The 25,959-nt window shown below is 48.6% G+C and overlaps 1 protein-coding gene across 3 annotated transcripts in view; it reads left to right on the top strand.

Annotated features, from left to right (window-relative positions):
* Nucleotides 1-256: 256 nt before the first annotated feature.
* LOC144155429 (ubiquitin-conjugating enzyme E2Q-like protein 1) overlaps nt 257-25,959 on the top strand; it is a 78,742-nt gene continuing 53,039 nt past the window's right edge. For all 3 annotated transcript variants that reach the window (XM_077686845.1, XM_077686841.1, XM_077686842.1), the window contains exon 1: nt 257-460. The gene's annotated coding sequence lies outside the window, so the exon portion shown is untranslated. The remainder of the gene's footprint in view (nt 461-25,959) is intronic.

Below are 25,959 nucleotides of genomic sequence, written 5' to 3'. Positions count from 1 at the left end.
CCGACACTTATCGACCGCCGGCTTGTTTCTCAGTTCCGCGTTGACCCGCCTGCGTGCGGACCTCAACGCAGGGTCCGTTCGAACCGGCAGGCACAGCGAGCTCAGGCCGCGGTCAAGTACGGGGCAATTTACGATAGCCACGTGACGCTTGCCGGCGTCTTCCATTGGCCGCCGAGCGACGCCGGGGGCCTCTGATGGGCGGGTTAGCCGGACGCCATCTTGGACGTCGGACGCCGGCTGCAGTTGTCGCTCTCCTGCCGCCAGCGGGTCACGTGAGAGCGCAGGGGAGCGAAACAGCGCCGCTTGGCGGGCGGCGCAGTCGACGCTGCCTCGGGGCCGGAGCGCCGAGCTGGAGACGGCTGCGCCAAGCGGGTCCCGCTGCCGCCGAGTCCCGGCCTGCCGCCGCTGCTCCAGCTTCCCCCCCGTCCGGGGCCGGTGGCCGTGCGGGGGGCCTCACACGGTAAGCGGGCTTCCGCCTCGGGCGCGCTATATAGTCGCGTGCCTCTTCGATGTGTGCACTGAAAAAAAGGGCTAAAACGGCAGCATATCCTGCAGGAATGGTCCTCTTTATCAAGCAGAACCTGCGCTTGCCCCGTCCTCTAGTTTCTGTTCGCGTTACATATTGACAGAAATGCCGTACCCTTATTGATGGCATGTGAAATGAATTGATCTGAATTGTTAGCTCTCTTACCTTGTTATCGTGCAATTAATTTTTGCGGAGACAACTGCGGGCTGCCTATTCTTTATGTCGGTGACCCTTGTAGTTAGAGAAAAAATATACGAAAAATACATCGACATTCACAAACTTTTCTCACGGTGATATCCCGCCTTCAGTGTTTAATAATCGGGCGTACTGCGACAGTTTTTATGCTCAAGGAGTCATTCCAGTTCATCTATGCCCGATAAACCTCGTCTCACAGTTTCTTGGTATACACGCTTATACGCTTTAACTCAAGGTCGCACGCGATGAACGCGAAAACTTCGGCCGGAACTTACACACGGAAAGCACTAGCGCACAAATGTCCCAGTACAGCAACGGCGCGCACCACACAAGCGCCGGGCGCTTTTTCCCTTGATTAAATGCGCTCCTCTCGCACGCCCGTCGGTGCAGTTTACTAATAGGAGTTCTTCGATCAACCGAGAGCCGTTCGCCGGAGCTTGGGCAAATGCTTTCTATTCAGGTTGCACAACGTGTCTTCTGCAACTACGCCTGGGCAGAATTTAAATCGAGACACTTGATATCGAGTTCAGTTCTGCCGGCTAGGCTAGTACCGGGGACTAATAACGGGGACGAAGTGTCATTTTATTCCCTGCCGCTTTTCGTTGTTTTTGTTGCTGTTCTTGGCTCCTAATTGACAGTGGCAGCAGCTGTAGCAGTAGCAATTCCCCTCTCCGCGCGCTGCCAACGCTCGCAACTTTTCGCACATTTACAAGTGGTGAAACTTATCACAAATGTTCGGTGAAACGTCCCTGTCGCCATAAACGGGAAGTCGAAGCGTCGTTTGCTTATTCCTCTGAGAAGCACCATGTTCCTGACGAAAGACGCCGTCCGCGTACTTCGTGGGAACGGCCACCGAGTCGGGAAGGGCAAGGCCAAGTAAAATGAAGACTGTGCACGTCAGCTTCCGCGCTTGTGCGAATTGCTCGTGCGCCGTGCGAGTGCTGCGCAACAACCTGAGCTACCGGCTATGAGATGCGCGGCCACGAACAACGCGCGCTGTGGTTGAGCCTAATTACACGGGGGAGAACGAAGGTTCAGGCATTCAGTTGCTCCACGTGAAGAGTGGGGTTCTGCACCGACATGCGACAGCTGCGTGTCGGACAGAGGTGACGTGACCACGTGACGTGACCACGTACGCGGGGACCTTTTCACGTCTGGAAGAATGATAAGCCGCCTAATGCGGCTCGATGTCTGGCGAAGCACAATTCCAGGCGAAAACCTGCCTCGATTTTTGTGTGCCCCATTCTGTGTCATCGCCTAATCTTCTTTGTCACTCCATGCAATCCGCGGACATTTCGCTTCTACCCAGAGCGCCGCCTTTGTACACGTATACCTTAGCCCTCCAGTTTTGTTGGCTTTTACAGCACAGCCCCGGCGCGTACGGGTGCAGTTTTCTTTAACGTGCAGCCGAAGCGGAATAAATTTATGTATGCGTACATCGCTAAATTGTAATTAAAGATTTTTTGTAATAATAGAATACACAACACAAAGTCGAGAAATGTAATGTGCCTTGAAGGTTCATTTTTTCTCGACTATTTTCTTTGTTTTCTTAGGGCTCTCATATGTCATGGATTCACGGTAATAAGTAATTTCACGAGTAGTTTGGAGTGAGAGAGAGAAAGAGAGGAAGAGAATGAGATAGATAAGGAGACTAGTTCCAGCATAGTTTCTCGATCACTAGTTCATAAAGATAACGTTATACGACATGATCCTGTAGTGCCTTCCAGGATGAAAATCTACTATCTTTCTGCGCATGTGTCCTAAACATTTTAATTCGATGTTCAGCAAACAAAAAGTAATACGTATTCGAACCTTTTTGGTTAATGTCAATGTAGTTCGAAGTGAGTACGGGCGGAAGGGTGGCCGCGGGTAGAGACAATCCAATGGGAGGTAATGCCTGACGCATATTGTGGGAGATAATGTGTAATTTGACTATCTTTGACTGATGACCCGAGAAAAACTCGAAGATTGAGTTGCAAAAATTGAAAGGATTTGATTGACTGTATGGTTTAACGCGCCGACGCCGTAGGCGCGCCGTAGTTGAAGGCTCCGGATTAATTTTGACCACCTGGGGATCTTTAACGTGCGCCGAAATCTCGTACACAGGGGCGTTTTTGCTTTCCGCCTCCATCAGAAAAGCGGCCGCCGCGGCCGGAAATCGAACCCGCGACCTCGTGCTCAGCAGCGCAACGCCTTAGCCACTGAGCCACCGCGGCGGGTGAAAGGACAACTAAGCACTTGGGATGATGGAGTGAATGCGAAGGCATTGGTGTCCAGTTGCACGACGGACGGGCCGGTTGTGTAGCCGCCATAATGGGCTAGACGCTTGGTGATTGCTGCGCCGCTGAGTGAGACAGCGGTGTGAGTGCGAAGCTCGGCGCGCCCCGTGATGAAACCATGTTTCCTCTCATATTAGTCGTCATCCTTTCCCGCTTGCGTCGTTTTATTCTTCTCTCACCACCATCACCACCGTTACCACGACTGGTGTCATGTCTGTAACACATGTCCATTACACGGGATATTCGCGACGACTACTCGGCTAAGACACGTGTTGAATGGATACATGAGGGCCTTCGTAATGCCCAAAGCTGGGCGAACTTTGCCGCCCATTAGGAACACCTCTTCGCTCCTTCACACGCCCTCCCAGTCACGCCTCACTACAACTTGAAGCCCGGAATAAATTGTTGCGGAGGTCATTGCTCCATGTGGATCACATCTCCACCGTCACCTTGCTCGCTGGGAGGAAGTCCTGCCCCGTAAAATTCGTCTGCATGTGGCGCTTTCACCCGCAATCACCTGCACCTGGCGTGGAGACTACCACGCCCCCTTTTCGGACACCCCGGCCGTTTTGTCCGGCTGCTGCTTCCTATGCCACGGCCGAACACTGCTCTGTCATACACTCGGTGCAAATAGCTCCTGCAGTGTGGACGCCAACCGGATTACAGTTCTTGGATTTGGGGGCGCCATCAGCGGCCTCTTCTCGCTTTCCTTCGGCAGTCTTCGTAAAAATTTATTACGATTCAGAGCAAGCTTTCACCTCAAAAATACCCAATTACTTTACTTTTGTCCTCTTTGCGCCGTCCGCCATTTTATGAGCCATCTCTAGGTTACGAGGGCGCAGGACTCCGGGTTTTCGATCTATCGAGTGAACTAAGGCTTTCGCATTGAAACAACGTCGCATTAAACAACAGCCCGGCACTCTGTCTCCCTCTGTTTGGGCTTAGGCTGGACTGCTGATAAAGGCACGAACGTCTGGCAAACATGCGCTCTCGTGCAGTGCCGCCTTGCTTGACCTAATTTGTTACGTAATGATGAAACTGTCACCAGAAATAAGTCTGTATAAGAAGCTGAATTAAGCACACGCTCTGAATTAGTGGTGGTTATGGTATACGGCAGGGCGGATCACGTTTGGTGCGATTTTCACCATCGGAGAAGCCAATGATCTTACTTTTTCTAACAGCCAAGAGTATAAGCCAGCGCTTACGATATTAACTCTGATATCAGGGTATCACTAACTAGTGCTAGTGCGACTGGGCGTCGTCGGCCCGACCTAGGCCGAGACGAGCACGCGTTTCTTGTTTTAGAGCGCAGTGCTCTGGCGCCCGGTACAGGGGTTTCGCGGCAACGTCCACGTAACCGAGAGAGTGAACGAAGCACAGAAAATGGAGGAGCGGCGTCTGGTGTGGGGGAGGGCGGCACGCGCTGCTAAAGACGTGATCTTCCAGCGCGTCACCGCGGCTCAGTATTTCTCACTGCCTCCCCCGCACACTTTCGCCATGCGTCGCCGCTGAGGAGCGCCCTCACTTTCACACCTTCGCCGGGCACGCCTCCTCCATTTTAGGCTCATCCGAACGAAATGACATTTGCGCGAGAGGTTCAATCACGATTTACAACAACATGCTCGGCGGCATCGATGCGCTGCGAGATAACGGCAGTGTAGCGCACGCCGCCGTGCGTTCACTGATCACGCGATAACTTCCCGAGGCGCAGCAGATATGCGCTGTGACCGAGAAGACTGCAATTCACGGTGCGCACAGATTTCGCATTACGGAGTATGGTAATCGTCATGGGATTTTTTTTGTGTGTGTGGGGTGGGAAGGTTTTGTTTATTTATGTACCCTTGAAAACTCCGCATGTCCCGACAAAGCAAAAACTTGTCCGTTCGTACGCACGTTCGAAGATCCGTTACCTAGGCTCATAATGAAGGTGCACGCCACGGTATTCCTACCAACACCGCGGTCATCATCATCGAGGAAAGTTCCATTGCATAGCTTGACTTGCGAGGAGGAGAATTCTCTCGGATTTTCCAGTGCAACCGAGTTCCCCTTTATACTCTGACGTTCTTAAGATACCAGGGGGTCGGAATGTGGTGGTGGAGGCTCGGCTGGACAATTCTCCTCCATAGTAGAACAATAGCGGAGGACAATGGCAGCAGGGAAAGGTGGGGAGAAGGATATCCGGCCTTAAAGGTCAGCTTTTGAAAAGCAGGGTTTTATCATAGTGCGTCAGTGCGCGTGCCTATGAATACTCTCATAGCTGCTGCCGTGCGTGCTCGGTGACGGGCGCACTTATACGCATGCAAACATCCTCCCTATTGCCCCTCTCTGCAGACAAATCTACTCTATCCACGGGACGGCACATCACTGTCTGTCATGAAAAGAGGGACGACTGCCCTCACTTTCATTCTTCCGTGCGCTCCGCAGCGACTCCGTGATGAGCGGTTTCCTCGCGACGGTGGCGATGCGTCATGACGTGCGCTCGCGGATACATTTTTTCTGAGTCGACGTACATCATGTTTACGGTCAGCATGAAAACACCTGCCGCTAATATTTTTGCACAAAATGATTTATTTGCAAAAGCGATTTTTCAAATCATGAATGCAGAAAACAAAATAAAAGACTTCTAACACTCGACACATTGCAGCTTCAAAAAATACGCGGATCAATGATTTTAGCATACCCGGTGTTTCGTTCTCGGTAGGGATTCGGTAGGTCGAGCAGGTACTCACGACACAGTGCGTTCGATCGTATTCAAGAATCGATTGGCATTCCGCAAGTTACCGCACTATCCCTATTTGAGTGTCTACTTCCTTTTCATTATTCGCGTTTTATTTATTTCATCCCTTACCGGCCTTACAATCTTTAGTTCTTCCAGGAACTGGTCCGACTAGCGACGCTTGGACTCATTCAGGATCTCATTGCTCAATGATAAAGGCACACTTTGGCTCTCCCTTGCTAATTACCCCTGCATTTTCTTACACCTACAGGCCCGACAAAATTTTTGAAAATTACTCGCTACTTCATGCATTTGCTCAACCAGTCATATCTTGCTACGGTTGCTGTTGCGCATGCCCGACCCGTAGGGATCGTCCCTGCGCATTTCATAAAATGTTCTGCTGTGCTCTGCGCAAGGCAGCAGTTACCGTCCAGCGCGTGCCTCTTTCTCACCTATATCCAGGCGTGCAAGTCCAGGGGATGCCCTGTCTCCATCCTGTTCTCCCTCAACTCGCTTCCGGAGTAGAGCCTTCAAAGAAGGAAGTCGAACTGAAGAAAATACCCGTTCGGGTTCGGCTTCGGGGGGCTTCATTTCGCTCCGTTAGGTTCGAATAAATCACTCCCTGAAGCGCTTCGTGAACAGGTTTGCGAGCGTTGAACCGGTACACGAACTGGTTCGGTAAGTTAAATTAAGTCGATAAAAAAGTGATTCTGTAGGGTTTAACATCCCAATCAGAGTGTTTAAAGGTGTTGTGCCACCAAATTTGTTGCTTGTGCATTCTTTGTTGCAAACGTTTTATATTTCGTTAGAAAGCATGATACATGCTCTCACATGCACATATTCTGAGTAAAAAAAATTATTATCGCACGATTCATGTGAACAGGATTCGGTTTCAGTTTCTGGGCGCCGATTCAAGCAGTGACGTCACAGTGTTGCGAGGACGCTCTGCCAAGTGTGTCTACCATGCGACGCTGCGGTACGCTGCGACTTTACTGCGGCGCTGCTCCCGCACACACGTGCTTCACCACGGAAGTAATCACGCCGACTCGTCATGTCAAGCCGCGACAGCTCCGACACGGACTCTTTGTCTGCATCCTCGGATGCAGACAAATGAAAACAATGGATATGCAAACCATGGAAATGCAATTGGATTTGCAAACCATGCCCCTTTAAAAAAACCGCTCAACAACAACAACAAAAAAAAAAGCTGCCCCCCGCCGCGAATGTTGAACCCGCAACGTTGACCGAGCGAGCGCGACGCGCGAGACCACTGCGCCACCGCACAAACGGCTTCACAATAGCCGGTGTACTAGATGGAGGCCCATCCTTGGAGTCGTACATCGGTGTTTACTAGCTAGTTTACAGAATTCCTGGCTTGTAAACTCAAATTTCTTTAATAGCGCTTGCGCAGCAAGGTTCCGCGAAGCCCCCGCAATAGTTTATCGCCATCAACTCTGCTCCTTCGCGAAAGCGCTCGCAAAAATAAGTGTGCCCGGCTGCGACTACGATTTTGCGCTGTAGGGATAGTGCTTGCCGTACTTTGTTTTTACGTTTTACGTTAAAAACCTTTGCCGATACTGATCTCTTATTACCCAAATTACCCTACGTAACTCTTCTTCTGCACGAAACTGGCCTTATATTTTCTACAGGCGAGCCGATCGCACACGCATTCCGGGGTAGCGGCGTCGCCGAAGAGCACGGCCGAAGCGTCGAACGCCAAAATACGGATCGCATTAGCGCTAGTGTTGAGTTGTATGGGCTTCATGGACCTTACTGAGTTTATTACACTCCAGAAACTAACAATATAGAGCCGCGTTCATTGCGGAACGAATGTTGTCGGGGCGCAGTTTTCGCTTCTCGGTCGATTCCCGACGACGCGTCGGGCGACCAGTCAGGCGACCGGTTTTGTTGGCGTCTTCGGTCGGCGCGTCAGTCGCACTACGGCGACTTTCCATCGGCCGACGTGTTTGTGTCGCCGTCGGCGTAGTGTGACAACGCGGTCTGGCAATTCGGCAGTTGGCCGATGGTTTGGCGACTCGTCGACGTCGCGTCGTCGTCGCCGTCGTGTCGACCTAGTGTGTCTGCTACGACCAAGCACCAAGCGACCAAACAAACTGTGGTAACTGGAGTTCACGTTGACGTCGCTCGAGTCGCTAACGTGGTATGACGTCACAAACTTTGTTATGCTGGCAATTCACTGACGTCATGGTTAGTGGCGCTAGCGATGGGTCCCGATCTCCAGAAGAGCTTTTAGGTACTTTTTAGAAGCAAATTAAAATACATATTAAGCGCTTGTTGTACCCAGCACTTCGTGTTGATGGTCCTTGCATACAGAGAAAGCCTACAGCAGGCTTTTTACAGACTTAATTATTTTATTTTATTTTTATCTTCCGGCCTATGCGCTCGAAGTTTGTCAATCTCTGTTGTCAATCTCGACGAGAGCGACGCTCGGCGTTGACATCGCTCTATATACTTAGTCCACCCATTCTCTGAAACCATTGGGAGCGCGAGGTCGCGGGTTCGATTCCTGGCCGCGGCGGCCACTATTCTGATGGAGGCGAAAAGCAAAAACGCCCGTGTGTACGAGATTTCGGCGCACGCTAAAGATCCCCAGGTGGTCAAAATTAATCCGGAGCCCTCCACTACGGCGCGCCTCATCGCCTGCGGTGTGTCGGCGCGTTAAACCGCACAATCAATCAAATCAGTTAGTCCACCCAGCGCAAAAAGTGATTGAAGAACCTTGGTTTTATTCTGGACGATACAATTTTCAGTTTATTTTAATTCTTTAGTACCTATATTAACTTCGCTTACTCTTCTCCCGCCTTCAATTGGCCTTGGATTTTTCTACTAGCGCACCAGTCAGCGCAGCGTCGCATGTCCGCTTGTGTGAAGCGACTTTGAATTAAAGCTTGATACAGTGCACAAACTAACAAATTAAAGGCGCATTCTTCCAGGCACAAATGTGTCGTGGCTTAGTTTCAACTGAGTGAACGAATTTCGACGACCTGCCGGAAGCCGGCCGACTAAACGCTGGGCCGACTTATTCTGTCGGAGGTTCAGCGAGCCATGCGCAGTCAAGCCAAGCCATCTTGTTTTGACGTCATACGAAACGCCATAGGACACCGGCAAGGAGGATGCAGGAAGGAGGACAACATCTTCGAAATGATTTTCCTGCTGAATAAAGTCGCGTAAACGCAGCGAGAGTGGTCGGAACATGGCCTAGAGACTCCAGACAACAATTTGCGCTAGTAATCCCGCAATGTTTACAAATCACTTCAGTGTCCCTTTAAAAAAGCCATGAAGACCAATACAAGTTTCACTCATTAAAAAAAATACTTGTCTCGATAAGAATCAATTTTGTCGTGAACTCCCACCAAATAATCGAGATATTAAAGAAAACATGAAGCAGTTGCGACTCCTCAACCACTTTCCGGTGATTTTTTTTTTTTTATGGCGTCACAGAACCTTGTTTGTACCTAGGCCACCGCCAGGAACATGTAGTCAGGCCTCTGGTTCCATTCGATCGTAGTGCTTCAATTCTAACTTAAAGATGACACACTGATAGCTATGTTTTAGTGCTGGCCTAAATTACGTCACTTCGGCCCGTATTACGCCACTGGATTGCAAAATTTGGAAGTTTTCAATATTTGTTGAGGTTTTCGTTTTCCCACACACAAAAAAAATGTCGTTCGTGGCTGGAATGGAGCTCAGTGGGTTGCCAAAGGTTAGTTCTTTGGAATTGAACCAAGTTGTATTTTATTCTTCATAATGCGAATAACCCTTCCGGAAACAATATAAACATCAGATTTCGGTCATTTGAAATTTATGAAAAATGAACTCCTTTGAACACCGAATTTTTGGCGGAGAATTACCTCCGAAAAATAGCCGCCGAATTTTACCATTTCGTGGCTAATTGCTCGAAAATTTGTTGTCACTCGGCAAAGTTATCTTGCAGACTTAAAACTGAAGGTGTTCCCTCGCTTTCTGTTGAGCACCAGATTTAGAAAAAAAGAAGGTTCTGCCAGGTTCCAGACTGGACGTTTCCAGCCGTGCGTTCCCAATGGAATGAAAACAGCCGAGGCGTCATTGCTGCGTCGTATACCCGGACGAATTTAGCGCGAACTCCGGCGTGGCCTTACAAGCTGAAGCTTAATCCACTCATCGCCCCTGTCTCCAACGTGTGGTGTACCAAGCGACGTCTGACATCGTTTCATGGACTGTCCGGAGCGTGTGGTGTAGCGGTCAGCCTTGCTTAAACAACTTAAAAGGAGAGCCACCGCGCATGCCTCTTTGGAAGATGTTCTTTTCCCGAGCGGGCACTGGGTCACTAGGCAGGAAATATTGCGCTTGTTCCTCAAGGTTTTGAAGAACACAAGCCTTTGGGAGTCGCGGTGGTTGGTCGCAAATAGTTTTGTGCGGAGCGAATGCCGGCGAAGCTCTCGGCAAGGCTAGGTATGTTTTTCCCCTAACAATTCACTCGCTCACTCACTAGGGGCAGCAACTCTTGCCCAAAATTACAGAAACGGCCTAGAGACGTCTACGACGCTATATTTGGAAGTTAAAGCAAAATAGCGTCACTACAAAAGCTCGCCGTATCTAAATTATCGACTTCATGCAACGCCTTTGCTAGCTTCCGGTGAGGAGCGCGCAACGTCCGAAGACGGTGGACACGAAAACGGGCATCCGCAATGCTTCGGGGTTCATTTCGAAAACATCCACACGGGCTAATAAGGGCAACTTTATCCGAAATTCACTGTCGCCTGTTTGCACGTCGTCGGCCTGTCCCAATCCTTCAATGACATGGCCGTAGTGCATTACCAGCTTTGCGCGCACTTCCTCTTCTGAACGAGCCACGCTGGCTTCCCAGGGGGAGTCGCCGATGAGCGCAGCGCATCACTCGTTCGTGCCCTCCTCAGCAGCGCACGAGTGGGCTGCCATCCACGCTAATTACCTGCAACGAGGCGCGTGCATTAAATCCCCCGCTAAGTGCCGCTGGAGTAAATGCCGATGCTTAGCGCGCCTAATTTCCAGGCCAACTGATGCACGGCGAGACGCCTCCGTTCATGGCGGCCTTCGCGTGCAGGCAATTCGTCCAGTCCAGGGGCATATAATCGCGCCAGCACTCGCGGAAGCGCTCCGACGCTCTTTTCTGAAGCTAGCTCGAGAGCACATAACGCGCAGGCTCCTCTTTGGACTCCGGTGTGGTTGATGCACCTCCTTCTGTTCCACGCCGCGACGCTAACAGCTGCCATAAGGCACCCAAACCCAGATTAACAGTATACTGTTCGCGTGAAAAATATCTCAAGGGGTGTTTGTGATTGGCGAGGGAATAGCCAAGCACTGGCCAACCACAAACTTTCCTTGCGATATCCGTTTCTTACCAAACTTTCCTTACGTCATTTGAAATAAAACGGCGGCTCTATTTATCTACGGTACCAACTCCGATAAAACTTCTCAATGTTATGGGGTAATCTTACCTTCAAAATGTCGTATAACTTGTTCTGAAATGCCTTGTGAAAAAACCAATTAAAGCCATTTCCCGGGTTACCGGGTAACTGCTATAATGGACGTAGCTATTGCTACAACCGCATTCATGTACCGGACGGGAATTTCCAGTCGCTTACGACTCCATTGCGAACTAAATACTTACACGAAATACAGCACAGTTATACAGTCATCTTAGCGGTTAAACGGGCTGTAATTTTTTCCTTGATGTGTACATAAAAACGCCAGTTACGGAGTCTTAGCTATGAACGGATGACGCCGGCTGGGAGGGTCCATGAACGTGTACACGACACGGACGACAGGAATAAATAATGGTGAGGAGGAATCGGAATGAACAGCTTCGCCCTAAAATTAAGGCCCGGGGAAGCAATGAAGTACCTTGGAACATTAAGAGCATTCTGACTGCTCGTTGTCAGATTTCATGCAATCAAATGGTAAGTTCAATGACTATATAGGGGCGCCCCTAGGCATAATATGCCGGTCAGCGCAAGTAAAGGAAAATCACCGGTTATAATTCGCAGATAATGAAGCCTTAAATGCATTTGCATACCTCCTAATAAATAAAATATACGTCTTAAAATTGGATGTGGCCCAGAAAAAAGGACATAAACGGGTTTTCTTGGAAATTAATTACGGGACATTCCCGCTATCGTCTATACGAATGCAGCAGCGCTGTGCAAGTAAAAGACTTTTTGCCGCACTAGCGGGAGGTCGCAAGCCTCCCGGTGGGACTTAAGTGAAAGTTGTATTCGTCAGTACAGCGGTCGCTGTTAATCAGAGCCGCAAGGCTCACCCTTCCAGGAACTATTATCGTCGGCAGCCTTAATTGGAAGGCCGCTGTCTGTAGGCTTGTGCCGTAGAACTGCGCGCTGGAGTCTTCGGTTCTGGCCGGTGGATGAAATGAGTTCACATTAATCCTTTCGGTGACGTGCGATGCAGCGCTCGAGCATTTTTTGAGTGGCACCGGATACGTTAACTGGCCCCATTAGTTTTTATCATTATATACGGAACGCTTTCCTTTTCAAAATATTCGCCGGAATAACATGTTTTCGTTCCCTGGGTATAATTTCCGACCTTTCATTTCTTGTTATTTTCGCCCCCACCCCCACAGACACGCACACTCACGCACGCACGCACGCTGTGTGTGTGCATTTCATGCTCTTGTTCCCCTTTATTATCGCTTTCCGTCCGTTATTCGTTGGAAGGATTAAGCACAGACGCCCATGAAGCTGGAATGTCGTGTACCGTCCTAATTGTGCTCTCATGGCAGGCTCTGAGCCTTTTTTAGCAGTGCAGACGCCTAAGAAAATAGCAAAGTGAAAAACTTCGCACTTCATCACTTTCGCGCTGTCTTTCGGTTAGAAACGTGATCTGACCGAGAAAAGGGCATTGTCTGCCCCACTAACAGCAATTTTATGGCATAAGAATAACAAAATTTTACAATGTCCTCTAGACGTCTACAGTACAATGGCCTCTAGACGTTACTACAATATTTTGAGCTGCAATAATCAGCTACCGCTACATGAACGCCATTCACGTCGCACATCACGCTCTTTCTTGTTCCCCGGCAAAAAGCTACATACTGGGCCAGCTAGCGTGAGCGCTCCCGTGGGCTCAAATGAGTTGCGCAAGAAAAACGCCGGAACTTCTCGACCGCGTCACGAGACTGCTCACGTGTACGAATGTGTCCTTTGTTTTCTCTTTTGTGTGGCGGCTCTGAGTGTCGGTTTCAGGTCGTTCGAAAAAGGCGCAAGGGCTCGTGCTGTATAAACGTGATCATGCGTCAAGCGCTAGCTGGCATCTATGTATGATGATATCCCGCTGTGCATAGATTAATAAAAGTCTCAACATCTAGAAAATGTAGACTTTCTGAGTATCGCTGATAAAAGTTGCCTGGTGTTCACCCCAATGTTGTCGCTGGTCTAAAAGCTCCATACACCGTTAAGAATACCTGTGGGCATGTTTTCACACAATGCACCTCAGTGGCCAGTCGTTTCGGCCAAGCGAGAAAACTTGTCGCCAGGCGGGACGTACCAATTGACTCGAGAAATGTGGTCTCCGCTCTGACAGCAAGAGTTTTGCATTGCATGGTGTCACGGCACAGGGGCCCTATCCTCGACTTGCCTGAAAACCTTTCTCGCGTGAACTGTAGGGGAACAACATGCCTATACGCGAATTACCACAAATCGTTTAGTGAACGGCGCCTGAAGTGTTGTGCAGACGTAATTAAACCACTACCAAGCATTTTTTAGTATCATGAAGAAATTAAAACACGTCTCATATATTAAATCTACAGAAATAAATCTGAGCGCAAACAATGCGAAAACTTTCAGTGTCGTCCTCTCTTCGAAAAGCGAGTATACTGCTAAAACATAATTTGTAGCCAGGGAAAAGAGACGATATGGTCCATGCGTTTTGTTGTTCGAATCAAGCGTTAAATGGGCAGCACCTGCAAGTATCTCGCGAAATATCGCAGCGTCCTGGGCGCGGCCGTGTTGGACCACGTGACGTCACTCGCCATGGTCGGCCTTTTAGAACGTGGCCTTCGCTGGTGCCCATGCGCATCGGCGAGCGCCGGCGCGGCTTGATGGGCGAATTTGACAATTATTTTCGAGGGCTGCGAATTCGGACTTGGCGTTTAGAGATTACTTAGTCTCGAAAAAATTGGCTCCAATCCACTCTGTGAGGGTGATTGGACTGCGAAGCTGTAAGCGACACCCACAACGATTACCCATGCGGCATCACTTGAAATCACACACGTCGCTCTACAAAGGCTGAAACCAGAGACTGTGCGGCGTCCGAACGCAGCAGCGACGACAGAAAGAAAATGGAGAGGAGCGTCTTTCGAAGGATAATGAGGAGGGCGGCACCCGCGGCTATGGCTCTCTCACTGCCTCCTCCTCACTCTTTTTTCATGAGTCGCCGCCAAGGCCCTGACACTTTCCCCAGGCGCTGTTCCGTTTGCCGCAAATCCAAAACACGTGAACGCCGTTATCGTACATTATGCGGTTTGTACTTCACACGAGGGCTTTGAATGAGCGCAGGTGGTAGACCCGCCGCTGTGCTCGTTGAGTACACCGTCTGTCTCCCCGTCTCCTCGTGTGGGCGTAGCTTAGTCGGTAAGACGACGGGCTCCCTGTATTCAGGTCCAGGTTCGATTCCTGGTGGTGCCAGTAATTTATTTTATTTAACCTGGGAGTTCTGTGCTGACGCGGACACGAAAATTTCCTTGGCTGGTAGAGGTGCTACTTCGCACTAGAGGCACTACTTCGCAGTAAAACCCCACTAAACGTTGTTTAAGTGCTGTCTTGATTATCGTCTTTCGCCTAGTTTTGTGTTCACTAATTAAGTCCAACATAAAGCTGTCTGACGGCTTTAGCTTTTTTTATTTCTACATATTTTTTATAGAGCAACAAAGCCTAAGAGCTGTAACACCATGCAACATAACACAATTCTGCATGTATTACTAACGTTCTAAAGTTTCTTCCGCGTTATCAGCTGTTGCTTGTTCCTTGTGTGCTAGCTTAATTTGCGGTTATGTAAACTGCTATAAGGCGCTTAAGTGGACGGAAAAATCGCATTTGCGTGGCAATTAAGGTTAAACGCGCTGTTGCACAAATCGCCAAATAATTTTAATTAGCGTGGACAGGGGAGTTTATAAACGCTCAAATGGAGTGATCAAGCTTTCTTAACACATTAACTTTTTTTCGAACTGGCACATAAGGCTGTCAATGTGAGCATTTTTTTTTTGCATTTTTATATTCATCATCATCGTCATCGTCATCTACATCAGCCTGTCTATGTCCACTGCAGGGCAAAGGCCTCTCCCATAGACCTCCAATTATCCCGGTCCTGTGCTAACTGCGACCCATTTATCCCCGCCAACTTCTTGATCTCATCTGCCCATCTAACTTTCTGCCGCCCCCTTCCACGCTTGCCTTCTCTAGGGATGCACTCTGTTACCCTTAAAGGAGTATTGACACAAAATTTTAAAGGCGAGATAACTTCGGAGATAGATTAGTGGGAACACAGATATATCATCTACAAATACAGCCTAGACCATATTTAAAATCAATTTTAAAGTGTGCGAAACGCAACCCAGCATCCAGCGGAGGACCTCGCGCAATCGACATTCCCTGGATGTGAAGTAAATAAGCAACATCCAAACACGTCACGAGTTTGTGTTGTCCGCTTCCGCACTGCCGGCGTTTCTTGCCGGCCCGCCGCTCCGATCGGAGGTTGGAACTCTTATTTATTTTATTTATTTATTTACAGTATACTGCGGTCACGAAGGACCATGCAGGTCGAATACAGCAGTACATATAATACATATAACACATTTAACAACAACATATATAACAACGAACGATCCGATCGTTGGCGGCGGAGGCGCCAGGATTTCGTTGGCTAATCGGGCAGCTGGCCGCGACTTGAGTTCTACAGCGATTCCAGGCACTCTATTTTTATTGCTTTTTATTACACTGGACGCGAAAACCCGCCGGGGTCACGAAAAGCGCACTGAGCGAGCCGCACAGTCGCTGCGCAGGCGGCGGCCCAGACCGCGAAGGGGCGCAGGCAGGCGCAGGTAGCTCGAGCATTAGTTTGCTACCGCTGCAAGAAATGAGACTCAAGTCCCAAACAAGGCTGCACATAAGAGAAAGGAGTTAATGATGTGATGGCGAATTGCATTAAAAATCGTCATCTGCACCGATTATGAGAGCGGCAATCTAATATCCACCGCAGTGTCAAGCCTAACACATCTGTAGGCAGACCTGTAGGCAGACCGGCCGGCTGCTCCCAGCGCGCGTATTCCCACCCCACATCCCCGGGCTGACAATAAAGTTTTTCCTCCTCCTCCCACCCACTCTCTCGAGCGTCGCGCGTCGTTCTCTAGCAGCGCCAGCAATTTGCACTCGCGGCGCCTGCATCACGTCCACAGTCGCTTTTTAATTAAGCGACTGACGATATCAGTACGAAGGGGCATTAGCATAAAATGCCGCCGACGCGGAATCGACTGTGCTACGGCAGTTCTGCTCTGTAATATCCATCCGGCAGTCACTTCGGCAGCTTTGTTTATACCAAATCCAGCTTTCCGACCCACTCCGCTGTCTTCTTGTCCCTTAATAATCACACCTATCATATTTGGTTCCATTGTTCGCTGAGTCGTCCTCAATTTAAGTTCAACCTTTTTAGTGAGACTCCAAGTTTCTGCCTCGTAGGTGAGTACCGGTAAAATGCAGCTGTCATACACTTTCTACTTAAGGCTGCCATTCGAGAATGCCTACCGAATGCACTTCACCCCATTCTTATCCTTCTATTATCTCTGCCTCATGGTTGGGATCCGGGGTCACTACCTGGCCTAAGTATATATATTCGCTTACCACTTCCACTGCCTCGCAAACTGTCTCGAACCCCTGTGCTCTCCCGAGGTTATTAAGCATTACTTTAGTTTTCTGCATATTAATTTTCATGCCCACGATTCTACTCTGCTTATCCTGTGCGGTCATCATGCTTTGCAATTCGTCCCCCGAGTTACTTAGCAAGGCAACGTCATCAGCAAATCTGAGGTTACTGAGGAGCTCGCCCACCTGTTCCCAATCCAATGTTCTGAATACATCTTGTAAACATGCTGTGAATAACATTGGATAGATTGTGTCTCCTTGTCTGACGCCCTTCCTTACAGTATTTTACTGCTCTTCTTATGGAGCACGATGGTAGCTGTGGATCCATTGTAGATATCCTCTAGTAGTCTTGCGTAATGCTCGTCTACACCCTGATTCCGCAATGCTTGAATGACTGCTGAGGTTTCGACTGAGTCAAAAGCATTCTCATAATCTACGAAGGCTATGAGTGAGGGATTTATTGATACGGAAAGTGGAAAAGAAGTAGACTGGGGATATTTTGAACTCATTTGGAGTTCACCAGCATATAACCCAGTCCGGGAGAAGGGGAGAAGGGGGGATATGTATAGTATGTATATGTATACTACTATACTATATGTATACTGTTGGGAAATGACGATCCCACCGTTGTCTCCGAGGTTAGGAATGACCATCCCAGGGCGGTCGCCAAGGTTGTGACTCGCCTTCAGCTCGTCACCGATGTTGGGAATCAGCCATCCCAACGCTGTCACCGCTGTTGGGACTAGGCCCTCTCACCGCAGCCTCCACTGTTGCGACTGGCCATCCGAGCGCAGTCGCCGGTGTAGCGACGTTGCCTTGCCCCGTCCGCTATCGACGCGGCGCAGAGCAGAGCGACGAAGTCCTCGAGCCGACGAAGAGTTGAAGTAACATTTATATACAGTATGTACAGGGTAAGCAAACGTTACATGACTCGCACAAAGGTGACAGCACCCTTTTCACTCGGTGCTTCCGAAGAGACTGGTGCCGGAGAGAAGCCGCCGAGGAATGCCGACGATGAGAGTCTCCGGGCTTCTTTTATACCCCGGGAAGTTCGTTGGGGCCCCGAGAAGTTCGAAAAGCTCCAATCAGGGCTCTCGCTGCCTGAAGTTTGAATTCCGACGAATGGTAGCGAAGCGGTGAGTGAGCTGCGCCGCCAATGGGGAAAGGGAGGGCGATGCCCCCGCCGTCTCCGTGACCTCGCCTCCAGGCGTAGCGACATGCCCTTGTTTGGTCGTTCTCAGATGCGGGATTCGGCCGCGCCGCAGCGTTCTGAGATGCGGGATTCGGCCGCGCCACAGCGACGAAAGGGAGAGGCGTGACTCAGCCTCGCTGTCGGCGCGTCGCCTCGTGCAACGCCTTTGGGCCAGGCGCTCTGGCACAACAATACTAAGGCTATGAGTATACTCCGCGCATTTCTCTATCACCTGATTGATCGTTTGAATATGGTCTATTGTGTAATAGCCTTTACGAAACCCTGCTTGTTCATTAGGTTGACTGAAATCTAAGGTGGCAGAAATTCTGTAAGCGATTACCTTGCCTTTAGACGACTGACAGCAAACTGATAGGCCTGTAATTTTTCAAGTCCTTCATGTCACCTTTCTTATGGATTAGGATGGTGTTCGAGTTCTTCAAAGATTCCGGTACACTCGCGGTCATTAGGCATTGCGTTACTGGTTTGCCAGTTTTTCTAGTACAATTTGCCCGCCATCCTTCAAGAGGTCTGTTGTTATCTGATCCTCACCAGGTGCTTTACCCCCTTGGATTTCTTTCATAGCCTTGTTTACTTCTTATGTCGTTACTGGTGGGATTTCTACCTCCTCTGAACTACTTCCTCGTTCAGTATTATTCTGGGTGTCGCAGCTACTGTACAGATCTATATAGAACTCCTCGGCTACTATATCTATTTTATACCTATTTGTGATGACATTGCCTTGCTTGTCTTTAAGCGCATACATCTGATTTTTCCCCATGCCTAGACGCCTCTTCACTGATATCAGGCTGCCTCCGTTCTTTGCAGCATGCTCAATACTCTCCATATTATACTTCCGTATGTCAGCTGTCTTACGCTTGTTGATTAACTTCGAAATCGTGTAAGTAGCGCGAAATGAACAAGGACGAACGAAGTGAACGGGACACGGCACTTCGACTGAGCGCCGTGTCCCGTTCACTTCGTTCGTCCTTGTTCATTTCGCGCTTACTTACACGATGAATGACCAACTCGCCCAAGAAACCACTCTGATAACTTCGAAAGCTTCGCTAGTTCTATTCTGTCAGCTGGGGTGGAGACTGCCATGCTTTGCCGTTTCCTAATTAAGTCTTTCGTCTCCTGGGAAAGTTTACCAGTATCCTGTCTAGCGATCGCACCTCCAACTTCTACTGCACACTGCTTGATAATGCATGTAATATTGTCGCTCGCTTCCTGTGTCGTAAACTCTGCTTCCTCGGTTAGAGCTGAATATCGGTTTGCAGCGCGATCCTGAATTCTTCAACTTTCCGTCTTACTGCTACCTCATTGATGGGCTCCCTTAGTACTAGCTTGTTACGGTTCCTTCTCAAATATAGCCTAATTCGAGATCTTACCATACGGTGGTCACTATACACCTCACCCTTCCGAGCACTTCCACATCCTGCATGACGCCAGGGTTATGGCATAGTATGAAGTCTATTTCATTTTTATGCTCCCCATTCGGGCTCATCCACGCCCATTTCCGGCTCTTCCGTTTGCGGAGGAAGGGATTCATGATGCGTAGATTATTTAGTTCCATTTTTATATTATGCATTACAAAATTGGTTTGGAAGAATATGCGACGTGACCATTGTTGGTCGGCCTTACTTTTTATTTTTACTTATCCATTTCTGCAGTCATTTTGGTTGGATTTGTTGCAGCAAGTTTTACTTAATCCTGGCTTAATGATTTAACTTTGATTACCATGCATGCCGCTGATAACCCCACGTAAGATTTAATTACTGAGAATTGAAGTAACGAACTTCACTTTCATTGCATTCTTTCAGTTTTTTTAAGAAGTTTATTGACTCCTGCAAAAGAGGTAGGTTACAAGAGCAGATATATCCAGACGAGGGTCCCATAGTTGATACTGCACCGGGATCCTCGGTATATTGTTAGACAGAAAAAATACAGTGAATGCAGCAAAAGACAAATCACATAGTCACAAGTCTTATAGAGCAGAGCAACACGAACCAAGGAACTCATGTTATAACATTGCTAGGGCAGACTCAATTGAAAGAAACCCGCCGCGGTGGCTCAGTAGCTAGGGCGTTGCGCTGCTGAGCACGAGGTCGCGGGTTTGATTCTCGGCTGCGGCGGTCGCTTTTCTGATGGAGGCGAAAAGCAAAAATGCCCGTGTGTACGAGATTTCGGCGCACGTTAAAGATCCCCAGGTGGTCAAAATTAATCCGGAGCCCTCCACTTCGGCGCGCCTCATCGCCCGTGTTGCGTCGGCGCGTTAAACCCTACAATCAATCAATCAATCAATTGAAAGAGAAGAAGGAACAGAAAAAAAACATAAATACAAAATAAAATAAGGAAAAGAAATAACAAAAACCAAAAAGGAAAAACTGAACACAATACACTATATTACATATGTCAAGTCAGGTTTATGCAAAACAAACGATTGGAATGTTCAGGAAAATGAATAGACAAATCACCGCACCTAAGGAAAATCTCTACACAAGGTTTGCCATAAATTTGCAATAGAACCATTTGCAAGAGAACATTTGCAATAAAACCATTTGCAACAGAATACATTTGCAATATAACCGACAATACGCAATTGTGTAACGACTAATAATAAAAAACACGCAAAGTTGCACATTTATACATCGGACATTTATGAATCAGACTGCGCTTAAAATAATGTGATGCTAGGATAGTCTGTTTCAACGTTAACAAGACTTGCGCTTCGAAATGTATCGCTCAAGATTTCACAGATACTGGTGTCCTCAGAAGAGGTCTTTACAAAATATGTGAGGCTCTCTGAGGGCGCAAACTGAGCATACGTTCCGAGCCACAGTTGTAATCGATGAATGCAAACTTTTTTTCCTCTCTGCTTCTTCACACTTCGTCTGATCTATTTGTCGTAATTAGTGACACGTCGGGTTTATGAAGGGAACCTGCACTGTTTGTAGCGAAGGACTGAATTACGCTTTGTTTCGTTACATTGGAGGGCGAACGTTTCGTTACATGTTTTGTTACATTGGAGGGTGAACGTTCTGTTCCATTTCGCGACGACCACCATGCGCTCAGACTGCGTCAACAATAAGGCGTCTGGCTATGTCGAGTATGGGGCCCAAGATCACATTTCTCGCTTAAAATGATGTGGCGAGCCTCTACTCGTCAGCAGCGATTGGTTGCTCAGGTGCGTTGCAGTGAAGCTGACCCTCCCAAGTGTTTTGGAAATTGGATCTAGTAACGTACGGTAGTCTTTTTTATGTGTTTCTCGGGCATGTGAAAAGTTAACAGGGCACAAAGAATTCGACATACGAGCTTACCCCGCGCGTAAGAAAGAAACGTTTTATACCAGAAAGAATTCGAGTGCATCTTACTTCTTTACTTTCATAAAATTACTCGGTTACACTTGAACCTTAAGCGTTTGTTTTGAGTTCTTTCCTGCCCAGAAACTTTTAATGTGGCTTACGAAATTTTGACAGAGACTGTACATGCATCGGCGATCAAGTGCAAAAAAAAAACGAAAAAAAAAGAGAAAAGAAAAGCAGGAAAAAAAAATCAGTTAAATCACCCATACTTACAGCCGCATACATATAACAAAAATACCTCGAAGAAGATTCACCTCCCCCACATGAAGCATAATCTTGCATCATCTTTAAGCAACAGGGGAACTTTTTATATCCACACAGGCCGTTGTTCAAAATAAAGTTGGATCCCTTTGGTTATGCTATCAAAGTTTCGGGACCTGTCCCAAATAACTTCTATTTAATTATTTAAGAACCCCAGAGAAAAGGTATAAGTTCACTCTTTTATTCATCGCTAAGTCAATATTACGTAATAGACAGAAGGCATAATAACAATATTTGAACGAACATCGAAAATTCAAACTTGAATTTCTATAAAAGCCATTTTTGGTATAGTTTAGTCACACTTAACTAATTTTATGGTTTATATGCGGCTACCAAAGAAAGAAAAAGAGCATTTAAAATACGCAGATTTTGCCTCCCTCCCCCGATCCCTCGTTACAGCATTCGAATTTGATTCCCCTGCTACGTCTAAGAAAATATCCTACGTGCCACGATGCCATCAGGAGGAGCGCACTGGTCGGGCGGTTTTTGAGAAGCGTGATGTGCACTGTACAATTTTACTCGCAGAGGGCTATGGGTGGGGCCTTCGTGATCGTCTTGCAGATTAGTTTAAGCCAAATAAGCTTTTCCGACGAGCACTGCTTTTCCTTGTTTTCTCGGGCACATGCGAAGAAAGGAGGGCAGTGAGGCGGAAAGAGAAGCGAATAAATTTAGGGAGAACAAACCTCTGGTGACTGTCGATGAACTCAATTAGCACTTTTGTGGTTGTGTGGCAGTCCCTTGCACCATCCCTCCACCTTTCTCTGCTTGAAGGTTGAATTGTTCCTCCTCCTTCCCTTTCTTTCCCCCTGAACTCCCTCCAGTCCATCCCCTTCCTCCTCCACTCTTTCCAACCTCCATTGTTTGTTGGCTCAGTCGACGGCCTAGTGTTAGGAAACGGGCAGGCAGATAACGGCAAACTTCAAAGTTGGTGAAGTCACCCAAGAATGATAACCGCATTACAAAAGGAGAAATCAGTGTGTGCTGTTGGAGTACAGCCACATCTTTCTTCTGTCCTCGTGGCGTACTTAGAAAAACTGCTGCTGTGCAGAAACTTGCCGGTGACGCAACTATCAAGACGTCAGCCGCCGAAAGGCCAGCGGTGGCGCTGTCTTTCTTGACGCAGTCGCCTTCTTGTTACTGACACGAGAAAAGGTTGTGAAACAAACATCGGGAATTTCGGCTGATTCGCGAAGCCATGAGCGCCCTTCGGAGTAAAAGCTTGTCGCACAAAGGGTACCCCGCAATGCGTAAGCAGAGGGGCGCAAGGGACACATTGAACGACTTCTGTCGCATGACAGCGCTGGGGCCTCACACCGATAACGCATTAGCACACCATTGCTTTAGGCTTCAGTTGTGAAACTTGGGTGTTTATTGCTTGGAAGAATCCTGCGCAAACGGCGCATGTGGGCAGTAACGAGTCGCAAGAACCGCCAGCATCGGAACAGGTCGCACCACTTTCTTCGCCGAGGTCACTGTTGTGTACCATGCGAGGGGTTGTCACGTTTTTCCTCTTTTTATTTGAAAGTTTAACCGGTCCGAGCAAAGCAAGTGCCCGGTTTGCCGTGTGGAAAGGGGACGAAATCGACAGGCGACGAGGTTTGGCACAGCGGAGGAGTACGTGCAGCACGTCCCGTGGCACGCGAAGACGATTCATCACGGGGTCTCGCGCAGCAGGCGGGTATCGAGCGGCCAAAGCTAAATATAGAGAAAGAGCCGCCGTCGAAATGCGCGCGCTCCCGTTCTGATAGCCGCTTGGGGCGCGTTCACACTGTGCAGCCTCTGCCGCCGGGCTCGGAGCGGCCGCGGCACATGTGGCAATGCCTTTCTTCCCTGTGCATTCCGATGTGTCGGCTCCGCGCCGTCCTAGCTCCCTTGCGGACGCGATATTGGCGAGAAGGGGCGTGGCGCACTTTCCAGTTGGCCGCTTTTGTGCGCCTTCTATCGAGCTCCGAGACAGGTTGATGGAGCAGCCGAGCCGCCTGTTTAATCACAAGTGCCGATAAAGCGCGTATTGCGCAGCTACGCATGACGTGCACGAGCGGCGCTTACGGCATTGTTTGTGGATCGCCTAATTCGAGCATTTGATATGTTTCGCAAAAGGCACTCGCACAGCCTCTTGTTCACTGGGGCTTCTTAAACGACTGCTCATTGTTTCGTAACTCGAGCGGGTGTCATCAAGGGTGTTGAAATCGACTTCGGTCCTGTCCTATTTCGCGCAAGGCCCCCGTCAGATAACGAGCTGTCTCCTTCATTTTCCACTGGCATTGGGGAGTTAATTAGGAACGTAGGCGTGAAGATTAACGAAGGCGCCCCTACACGAGGCCACAACATTTCAATTCTTAGCGGGGGCGGGGTGAAATTGACGCCGAAGCCAGTAGAGCCTGCGTCCCTTCAGCGCGGGCCGTAATCGTGCGTGAATTAGTGAAACGAGAAATTGTTTGGAGTCCGCAATGGAAAGGGGACCTAACCGTGTCACGCAAGATTAGGTAGGCTTCCACGGCCTCCCACAGCCGAATCTCGTTCGGGTATCCCTTTATTTTTGGTGCTAAACTGAAGTTGTCACCGTGCCCCAATAAGAAAAATGCTGCACGAGTATTACTGTTTTTTTTTTTCGTGCGTTCGCCCGCACGCTGGCATGTTTGAATCCAGGGCGCTGTTTTTATTAACAATGTGCAGGTTTGGGTTATTTAGAATCTACTGTTCTTTGTCGTACGGTCCGCTTTCGACAGTGCTGTTTCGGACCAGCTACATACTTCACGGGGAAATAGGGGAGTATGCGTAACGGAAAGTTTGGCTGGTGCTTGAATGAGCAATAAAATCTCGCAGCTTCTAAAACGCGCGAGAGAAGTGCGCCAGAAAGTGTCTAAATATTGGCCCCTCGTTTCGTGTACTGGGAACTTCTCCCGCAAGTTAGCAAAAGTATCACGCGAGATATCGACAAATAGATCCGGTAGCGCACGTTCCCAAGCGTCGCGTTGAGAAGGATGGGGGGTGCTACAATAAAAGGAGACGAGCACGAGCAAGCAGTGAGTCGATCGGTGGAAGAGTTCGGGACGAAAAGGGGCGAGGCAGCTGGGAGGCGTGCTGTACGTCCCCCTCCGGCCTGCAGTGCAGTGAACCGCGGCGCAGTGTCGCGCGAACTGTCGAGTCTCGGCGGCGGCCCTGTTGCGCAGCACGTCTTTCGCGGTTTGGAAAGCTTAACGTGATTCCGCCATTTCGGAGAAGACGTGGCTCTTGCGGGCCGTTGACACCGCCGGCCCCTTGCGAAACGCCCGCGCCTGTTTGGCCAAAAAGGAGCTCCGAGTCTAAGCCAGCAGCTGCAGAAATTTCCGTGCGCCGCAAGTGGATGGTTCTCGCCTTCCTTGGGAGCGAAACGGGGCTGCACACTCAAATGCCGACCCGCAACTGCTGTGGCCCGGATTTCGACATCGCAATGGCCGCTTCCTTCGGTTTCTGTACCAAAATCCACAGGTTTTAGCGAGACTGATTATCTTGACTACGGCGGAAATCATTTCCTAAAGAAAGTTTCCGCTTTACGCACTGGAGAAGCACTTGGCTTATCACGAGCGTTGAACAATGGGGACGGGGAAGTGTGGAGAATGAAGTTATCACGGCATTTTTGGCATTAAGTAATAGCAAAGCAATAGATGCGTTCGGAATTTTAATAGTACCTGTTAAGTATGTGATTTATGTGATCGTGTCATCGCTCACACATATTTTTTAACTTATACTTGCCATCCGGAATTCTCCCCTATAGCGTGCAAATTGCAAAGGTAACAACAATATTCAAAATAGGAAATATAACCGACAAGACAAACTATCGCCCCACATCAGTTTTTCCTATTTTTTCTAAAGGCTCAGAAAAATTTATACTAGAACATCTGTCATCAATTATCGACCGTCATAAAATCAAAAGTCTTGCTCAGTACAGTTCCCGCAAGCAGAAATCGACTGAATTGGCTCTTCTTGCTCGAAAAGGATTTATATTACACAACTTTGAAGTCGAGCAAATAGTACTAGGGTTGTTTCGGGATTTCTTGAAGGCCTTTGATCTTATCAAGGAAAAGGTTTTACTGGGAAAGCTCAACTATTATGGTACTAGAGGCGTAGCTCATGCTTTAATTTCTTCTTAATTCAAACGTCGGCGCCAATCTGTAGCCATCGGAAATTAATCTTTGCAGGTAAAACCAGTTACATTAGGTGTTCCTCAAGGAAGCATTTTAGGACGTTTTCTCTTTATAGTTTATATTAATGAGGTAGCAAACATTGACCAAGCTGCAAAGCATATAATATATGCAGATGATACCAGTGTGCTCTTTCAGGTAGCTCTGGTACTGCTCTCGCAACTAGCGCAAATGAAACGCTATCCAAAATTTATAATTGGGCCGTTAATAATTGTCTAATAATAAATTTCAGTAAAATAGGGCTGTTCTCTCCCCCCCCCCTCCCACTCCCACGCAACAAAAGAATTGAGTGACACATAAATCGAAGTATTAAAATCTCTAAATCTTTTAAAACACT

This window comes from Haemaphysalis longicornis, unplaced genomic scaffold (genome assembly GCF_048455015.1).
Source record: "Haemaphysalis longicornis isolate Haplotype H1 unplaced genomic scaffold, Haemaphysalis longicornis Haplotype H1 scaffold_1, whole genome shotgun sequence".
Classification (NCBI taxonomy): domain Eukaryota; kingdom Metazoa; phylum Arthropoda; class Arachnida; order Ixodida; family Ixodidae; genus Haemaphysalis; species Haemaphysalis longicornis.
The sequence above is the reverse complement of the archived record's forward strand: the minus strand, read 5'-3'. Positions and strand labels throughout refer to the sequence as shown.